This window comes from Dioscorea cayenensis, chromosome 9 (genome assembly GCF_009730915.1).
Source record: "Dioscorea cayenensis subsp. rotundata cultivar TDr96_F1 chromosome 9, TDr96_F1_v2_PseudoChromosome.rev07_lg8_w22 25.fasta, whole genome shotgun sequence".
NCBI classification, from domain to species: domain Eukaryota; kingdom Viridiplantae; phylum Streptophyta; class Magnoliopsida; order Dioscoreales; family Dioscoreaceae; genus Dioscorea; species Dioscorea cayenensis.
The window spans coordinates 1-9,170 of NC_052479.1; the positions used below are offsets into that span (position 1 = coordinate 1).

General features: G+C 40.0%; 1 long non-coding RNA gene and 2 pseudogenes across 1 annotated transcript; 2 read left to right on the forward strand and 1 right to left on the reverse strand.

The window, feature by feature from the left end:
- Positions 1 to 2,547: 2,547 nt before the first annotated feature.
- LOC120269413 lies at positions 2,548 to 3,408 on the forward strand. Its single transcript, XR_005539157.1, has 2 exons — positions 2,548 to 2,597; positions 3,373 to 3,408. It is a non-coding gene; the product is annotated as an uncharacterized LOC120269413 (long non-coding RNA).
- A 912-nt stretch (positions 3,409 to 4,320) lies between these two features.
- LOC120269043 lies at positions 4,321 to 6,589 on the reverse strand (annotated as a pseudogene).
- Positions 6,590 to 7,705: 1,116 nt separating this feature from the next.
- LOC120269044 lies at positions 7,706 to 9,140 on the forward strand (annotated as a pseudogene).
- The last annotated feature ends 30 nt before the right edge of the window (positions 9,141 to 9,170 follow it).

Here is a 9,170-nt window from a genome sequence, read left to right on the forward strand (position 1 = left end):
AGACATTACCAAATTTGTCGTAGTGTTATTTGAGGGTCCATTCTCTTTTCCTGCCGAGGTTTTTGTCGATGGGTTTTTCGGGCATAGGTTTTTCAAATGAGCGGTAACGCTCAGAATGTACTCGAGATAGTGTCTTCTTTGTGCATGGCCCAGGTTTTGTCACTATGGGTTTTCGCAGAGGTTTAATGAGACGCATCCTCGGCACGGTCGTAAGCGTCCAAGGGAGTGTTATAAACAAATATTTTAATGGATGCTTCTCTGAGCAATCTTTAGCATAGCGTACCGGGCATTACTATAGTAAATTCTAGATATCAACTGAGCGGTACATGACACGTGTTAGCCCGTGAATGTCTTATCGCATGCTATGCGTGTTGTTGCTATTCCAGCAACTAGGAGTATTTTTGGACCGTCGGATCGATCGATCACCGGTCGTTCGTTCAACTCTTATAACGCCATAAATAGCACTCATTTTGTATATTTTGTGCATATAGAAAAGAGAGAGAAGAAAAGAGAAATAAAGAAGAAAGAAGAAGAAATTTAGTCTTGAGGGTTTTGAGGTGTTTGGTAAATCCTTTTGACTTTCTCAGCTATCTTTTATATTTATAACATATATTTTTAACATAGATATATATATATATATATATTTATTAATAAATATTTAGGGTTCTAATAATGGTTGTGTATATAATTAAGAATATAAATATCTTTATAATTGGGTGAGGAGAGAGAGGTGAGTATATAATAATAATAAGAATAATATAATATAATAATATGAGTGGTTGGGAAAAAGAAACACGTGACTAGAAATGAGAAAGAGGCATCTGATTGGATGAGGGCCCTTCACCCTCCGAGGGTTTTTGGTATGAACGAACATATTTGGGCAATTAAGAAAAGAGAGGAAAGTTGTGAATATCGGATGGGTGCTTCCTTGCTTCTTTCTTCATTCCAAACATATTATATATAAGCCCTTCTTTACTTCTTCTTCTTCTTCTTCTCCTTCTTCTAGCTTCCTATTCTTCCTCTCACTTGGCAGTTGAGGGGAAAAACGAAGAGAGTGGATCTTCTGAATTCCTCTCTGAAGAACGAGGGAGAGTCAGGGTCAAGCGGAGGAGGCTAAAAATTAAAGAAGCTTCTCAGCAGCCGCAGCAGGACAAGCCCAAGGACCAGCCAACGCCCTGATCTTTTCTTCACCAGACACCACCAACAACAGGTGTGCTATATGCTATTTTGCTTTTTCATGTTTTTGTGTTTTTGTGGTTTTTTTTAAATAGTTGGTTTTATGCCTAATACTATGCTCAATCCTCTCTCTTTGCAAAATTCCCTCCGGTTCTTTATGTTTGATAAATTTGATGGATGAATAAATTCACAAGGGTCTTTAATTCAGTCAATATCTAATTCCTAGCTTTGGGATTTTGACTGTATAATTTATCAAAATTCTTGGATCTCGGAGATGTGCTCACAAAATTAAGTGTTTCTCTTCCTCCTTAGTCCTATGTGCGTGCCTATGTGTGTGGGTCTTGCTACGCTACACCACAAACACCTACTTCTTTTATTTAACGACAAAACAGTATATAAACAAGAACAAGAACAAGAATGGTTTTAAGGTTGGATAGACAACTGCCTACTTTTACAGGGCGGTGCTAGCAAGTAAATCTTGTTTGTTCTTAGATTGATGGTTTACATGAATTATAATAATCAGCTCTTACAATAACCGTCCTGATGATTCTGATTTTGATTTTGATTGAACTCTAATGGTTGATCATTTGGAGGTTGGGGAATGCGCCATCAAGCGTTGCTCCAGCGCATCAGCTCACCATCTTCTACGCTGGATCTGTCGGCGTCTTTGATGCAGTTCCGCCTGAGAAGGTAACTTTTAGCTCATACATCAAATTCATGGCTTAATTGCTTTGTTTGCTGAGTCCTGATCTGTTTACCTGCAATATATACATATATATCTTAGCAGGCACAAGCATTATGCTTCATTCTACCGCAGCCGCTGCAGCATCTGCTTCTTTGAATAGCAGGCAGTGGCCAGCAGCAGCAGCAACAGACACGGCATTCTCCTCCGATGCTGCGAATGCACCTGCTGCAGCAACAACTGCTGCTGCAACAGCTGCATCCTCCCGCCGGCTCTCCTGCAAGATGCCTGTCCTTCCAAAAGCTCATCCACTGCAGCGGGAGCCTTGTCACCACCACCACAGCTGCTTGCTACACAACTTGCAACCTCTGCAAGCTGCAAGCTGGTAAACAACCACCTTCATCAGCAGAATTTAGACATTCTAAAAGAGAGATATATTAATATAAAATACAAGCATGTAGTATGAATCAAAGTTAATGCTCATTTTACATGTCGTTGATCTCAAAACAACTTATCTATGGTAGAACGAGAAACTCTATTTAGAATTACACATCGATTCATATTGTGACCAGCTTGATTACATTTGTACATGCATATATATTTTTTATTTTATATATATTGGAAGTTTAAAAATAGTGGAAAATATCTCTTTAAGTCTTTTGTAGCTTGTTTTGATCAGAGCTACCAAGCTGCAAGGGAGGAATTCACTCCAACGTTTCTTGGAGAAACGCAGAGACAGGTATTTAATATTTAGTATTCACCATTTTCTTCCCCTATTTGTTAATTATTAGTTATTAGAATTAATTAACTGAGATTAATTTGGGAAACAAATTATGAACCAGGAAATAGTTAATTAGTGGTATAGGGTTGAGCACCCTCTTTAGAAGCTCATGTGTGTATATATAGCTATTTATATATAAATTGATTTTTATTAATAAACATAGAAAAGAATATGTTTCCATTCCCACTGCGTCTCTGTATTTAACATGCTTATAGTTTAATGGAAATTTCAAATTTGAAATTAAGAGTTTTTAAGACACGAGAAACTTTTGCTGTTAAACAGAAAAGGGTGAGGTACAAAGATTCCTCGCTACTGTTAGAAACTTGGAGGTGAGTGGACCTAACGTGCCCCACCTACAAAGTAGGGCAACTGTTGTCGGCCATGGTTTGGGACCCCTGGGCTTCGGATCCATGGGCTTCAAAAGGCGCATGGATGGATGGATGTGGTACATCCTTTCTTTTCATGCATGATATACAAGTTGGGATTGATTGATGACCTTTCACCGACTCATCAGTCATTAACTTATTTTTATTTCTTAATCAACACAACAGTTATTCATCATCCTCATCCAATCCTATTTTTAATATATATATAATACATCCATAAAAGGCCGAGTCAAAGAGGCTCGCTGATGGATCATTATAGGTTTGGTTTGCTTTGTACCACCATTCTTGTTTACATCGAGGGAAGGCCAGATAGAATCCCATGAATGGTTGTTGTTGTTCTATAGCAGGTTGGTGAGCAAAGCGCCATATACTGCAACAAAAACCACTTCAGATGGCCTGGAAGCAGCACAGCTGGAGGTCAAGTCTCAGCTCAGCTGAGTTTCCCTATGATGCAATTAGCTGCTGTTTTTATTATAATATATGTATCTTCACATTGATGTTTAGAGTGTAACATACACACTGCTTATGTTAGACTGGGACTTCTACTAAGGACTCCTGTATTATTTATTATGTTTTGTTAGACTGGGACTTCTACTAAGGACTCCTGTATTATTTATTATGTTTGTTAACACTCAAACAATTAGACTGGTTATGTTATCCTTCCTACCACTTAATCATCACTTTTTGTATTGTTCTTTTTTTAACCTTTTACAATTTATCTCGCTTTCAAGAATTATGCTTAGGAGCCAGGCCAGGACTATGATGAGCAAGGAATAATGTTTGGTTTTTCAGATGCTGTTAGCCTAAAATAAGCAAGCTTCAATGGACACATAACAAACCAAACAATTATTTACATACCAAAAAGCATCCTCCAGAAAATACGTCAAAACAAGGGCTCGTCAGCAGAAACAAAATGGTAACCTAAGCTAGGTCTGTGAAATAAATCATGAGTTTACTTTTCCCCATTAAATGAAACATAAACAGCTCACTATGCCTACACCGTGTCTAAACCCCCATTGAATGGCAGCAAAAAGGATATGGAAAACACAAAAAGCATCCTTCAAATGATTCTCAATACATATTCCCCAGACCTCATCTCATTCATTAATAGTATATAAGCTGGTATGTGGCAAATTATAAGCATTGCACACAGTTAACATAAAAAGAAAAAGAGAAGATGAAACAGTCATTTTGCTGGTTTTGTCTTCAAAGGTGTCCATATAAACTACTCAAACAAGGGAAAAAGTAACCTCAGAGATTCTCACAAGAACAAGCATTTGGTAGCAAGCCTTCTGTCAGCTCATTAGGGCATGGAGACCTCGAAGAATTCCATGCAAGTAACCACCGACCATTACAAAAAGACACTAGAGACACGACACCTGCTGGAAATATCTTCCCAGACTTCCTAAAGCGAGAACCCATAACTGCTAGAAGTGCAGCAGATAAACCTGAAAAGTAAATCAAAATTATCACGATAATTCAAATAACACAGCAAGAGTTTAATGACTGAAGGCGCAGAACATGAGTCATAACCCTAAACCCAAAAGCTGATGCAAAAGCTGGCCTTATAGGAAGTTGAGTGTGAACATAATACAGTAGAAGGGCAGACAATCCTCCAGCAGCTAATGACTTCTGGCTGCCACTTTTGATGTATCCCATAATCCCACCGACTGTTAGGCCATTAGTTAAATCAGGTTCATACCAGATGCTAATAAAAATAACAATAATATTAATAATAATTAATCAGGTGAAGCTGTTAAATTAATCAATAATGTCACATACATTCCAAAACATATTCAACATCATCATCTGTGGGAATACAAAAGATGAAAAGATCAGTTCAAGCATATGAAGTTCTAGGAAATGGAGATTATCAATAATTTTGAAGCCCGTCAAAGTGCCACACACATATGCAATGATTTTCATTGGGAACCACTAGGTGGACACCTTTGATAATAATTGTAAAGTTGCGCACTAATGGTTGCAGCCGCAAAGGAGTGCACAGTCACAATCTTGTACTAAAGACTACAAATTAACAGTCACAGTTCGCAACAGTTAAGACAATAGTATAACTCAAAACATAGGGGTCCTTGGCAGGTTATATTAAGCGATAGGAATGTCTGTGCTGCTAGTAGTGGTAGATACCAGTAGTGATACCACTAGTGTTAGTATTACAGTAATGGTAGGTGCAATGGTAATAATGCAACAAGTAGTAAATTGTGTACTCTTTAAGAGAATGAGAACAAACTTACTTGAGACCTATAAGGCATAAAATAAATTGCAGAAGGGGGAAAAAAAGAAGAAACAAGTGAAACAATACAATTTATAAACAAAAGATAAACAAGGTGGGAAGAATGGCAGCAATCAAATGAACATCATAGAAAATATCTTGAAAAATGCAGCCTTCAGGTGAAGTAGCCATAGATTGAGCACAACAAACTTTGACCCGAAACTGGATTTGGGAACAGCAAATGACAATTATGTAGAAAGCCTTCAAACAGTTGGGTGAGCAGAATGGCCTATATAAATCACATGCGATTTAAAAGCACAAACGCCCGATGCTATTCACCCAGTATAAGCACTCTGACTCACCCAAAAAATTATTGCAGAACATGGTGCCCTTTCAAAGGAAACCACAGAAATTTATGATCCTTGTTTCATTGGCAGTAGTGAAGGGCCAAAATGATAGAACCTCATAGTATCTCAATCAGTTCCCCTAAAAAATCTTTATAAATAAATTCCAAAAATGCCACCCACTTCACAACCCAATCACATCTATTGCAGGCACAAAACTATTGTCGCTAATTTTTCCTCCTGAACTAACTGCACTGTCTATCGCCGCAAATTGCAGAAGCAAGTAGCCAGTGAGTGATCCCAACTAATTTCAGCAGATAGAGAAATCTACCCAAAAAGAAAAGGAAAAGGGAAATAGTGATGCCATTCCCATGCTCATATGAACTACGCTCTGGAATGGAATGATCACACTTCCATGAGATAAATTCAGATAAATTCAGATATATTTCGCATTTTATTGACGATTGATTTGAAAAAGGTAAGAAAACATCAAGGAAAAGCGACTAAAAGAAGAAGAGTGAAGCGAATGATTACCTCCGACAAAGGGCGGCATAGCCGAGAGTGAGCTTCTGAGACATGGACATCCCACCTCCCATCTTCTTCTCGTCTCTGTCCTCGGATCCCCTTCGCCGTTACCTTTGCTTTCGTCTTTGCCGCGACCTCCACCTCCACCGTTTCCGCTGCCACCGTCGTCCCTCCTCCTCCTCCGCTAACGTTGATATCTTTCAATTCGATCTCCTCACCGGTTAGGTCAGTCGGCGGAGCATCGGAGGAGCCGGAGAAAGCTGAGATAGATCGGGATCGGGGTGGAGAAGAGGAGATGATGCGGAGAATGGGGACACAGGATGAAGAAGATCTGAAGGATGGAAAGCTGAGGCGAAAGGAGGAAGGGCGTCGTATAGGCAAAAGAATGGATGGCCTTGGCCTGGCCCTGGAGAGAAGGAGTGAAGACGGAGGAGATTCCAGAAGCAGGGAGGAACTGGAAGCCATCTCTTTCGTGATTTTTTTTTTTTTAAAAACTTTTTTTTTTACTTAAAAATGTGTTGTTAATTCCCCTCCATTCGATTGCCTAGCTGTTGGTACTGACCGCTACTTTACCTACGCCCGTAGCCACACTGCCCCGCTACTAAACAACAAGGGCTTCTTTCGTAAACTCACTCGTTTTTATTTATCTATTTATTTATTGGATAGGACGAAGATGGAAATCATCATGTAAGTCGTCGTTATGTTTTTATATTTGTTAACATGTATAGCATCTACTCTATTTTTCGTTGAATATGTCAACAACTGTAAAACGAAAATCCTGAAAACAAATTCCTATTTGTTTATATATTACGATTTTATTGTAAAAATTGTTCCATTGGATTGGATGATAAAAGGAGAAATTTCTTTTGACGATTTTATTTAATTTTATTGAATTTGACATGAGGATGGGTGTAGTGTAGATCAATTTATTTTTGTTGGTTGGTGAAAAGAATATTTAAAAATTACTGAAAAATTATTTTTAAAAGACACTAGTAGATATAAAGTGAACCAAGTTGGCAACTGGCACGAGAGAGCTAGCTAGCTAGGGAATATAGGCTTATAATTGTGTCCGCATGCATTTGAATGCGTGCGTGCAATTATAGAGATATATCCACTGCACACAAGACGTGGTGCATCAGATCAGATGCATCCATCTTCACTCCGGTGTCACGATCACGTTGTTTTGGCTTTTCCTCTTATCCGTTTCCTAACGGTAATCACGGACGTTATGGAGAGCAACCCCTCTGCATGCATGCCGTTGCCTGTTACTATATATATATATGTATATAATATTTTAAGGTTTTATCTCATTTTTTTTTGTTTAGTGACATTGTTTTGCCATACAATTATTATGTGCGGAATACTTCATATCAAAGTTGGCGTAATCGATTGGTACAGAGGAAGCATGTTTTTTGTTTTTTAGGCCAAGTGAGAGATGAACGGAGGCATGACAATTGATAAATATATTTCAAAAGCTTATAATATTGGTACCAGTATCTCAATAAATTAGGCAAGATTGATGCATGAATTTAATTTAATTTAATTTAATTTAAAAGAGAAAGGAAAATGAAATGTATGAGCATGACAGGCCCGGGAAGGCGCAAACGGGGGGCTTCGCGGCACAAGCGGGTAACTTGCCAAGTTTAGCATGGCCAGTTTTAAATCCCAACCCCTTAATCTTCCACCCCTATTCCCTGAATAGCTATCTATCAACCCCTCCATCCTTTTCTTCTATTTTTAATCCTCAATAATACCTCTCCCTCTTCCTATACTCATCTCTATTTCCTTCCTTCTCCTTAATTGCTATCAATTTGCTCTTTTTCTCCATCCTCCCTGCGGCCGCTGGCTTCCTCCTGCGGCCGCCGTAACTCATGCCCTGAGGGCTGAGTTTTTAGGGAATCAACAGGAGGAGAGGAGGAGGAGGAAGAGGAGAGGAAGAAAAAGAAGGAGTGAGAGGATCTCATCTATATATATAGATATATTATACAGAGGATCAGTGATTATGAAGAACGAAGAGGGAGAGCTTGCAATGCTATCCTCAGAGAGCGATATAGAGGTGGAGGAAGAACTGCCGGAGATCTTGGAGGAGGAACCAACACCCCCGAAGCCCGGCGGCCACCATCATTGGAATGCCTCTCTCAGGAAACAGCAGCAGTAGGGAAGAGGTTGCTGATGAAGCAGCTGTCAATGAGGGAGACCTCAGGGAGGCCAAGTGGGAGAAGCGAAGGCGCCAGATATTGCAGAGGAGGAAGATGATGGTTATGATGGAGGAAGTTCATGAAGCTGACTCGAAGTCGTCATGGATAGGGACGGAGGGGCACGCCAAGCTCCGAAGCCTCACGGACGAGGACCTGGACGAGCTGAGAGGCTCCATCGAACTGGGCTTCGGGTTTGAAGAGGGAGAACAGTGGGCACAGTCTCTGCGACACTCTTCCGGCCCTAGATCTCTACTTCGCAGTCAACAGGCAGTTTTTCCGACTCAAGCTCCAGTATTCACCAAGCCCCACCGCCACCTCCTCGTCTTCCACTCTGTGGCACGCCCAGCCCAAGAAGCCCCCAGCACCGCCACTCCACCTCCTCTGATTCTTGGACAATCTTCAGCCCCGGTTCGTGCATTTGCATGAATGCATGCATGCATTCCCTCACGCACACACTACAGCTAACAATGGCGTGCACATATAATATGACGATGATGATTATTATTATTATTATTATTATAATTGTTATTTTTATTACTTTCAAACAGGGGATAATCCGCAGCACGTGAAGACCAAACTGAGGCACTGGGCACAGGCGGTGGCTTGCTCCGTTAGGCAATGCAGGCATTCCAGCTGATCCCCTTTAACACCCTGTCCCATTGTGACATCACTGACATGCAAACCGATATTAACTAATGCCCATTTAACTTGCTTTTCGGCCCCACTCTTACTCATGTCTATCTGTATGTAAATAGTCACATCATCCTACATTTTCACAAGTTTTCTATCCGTTCCCTTTTCTCTTCTTCTTCTTCTTCTTCTTCTTCTTCTTCTTTGTCCGTGGTCAA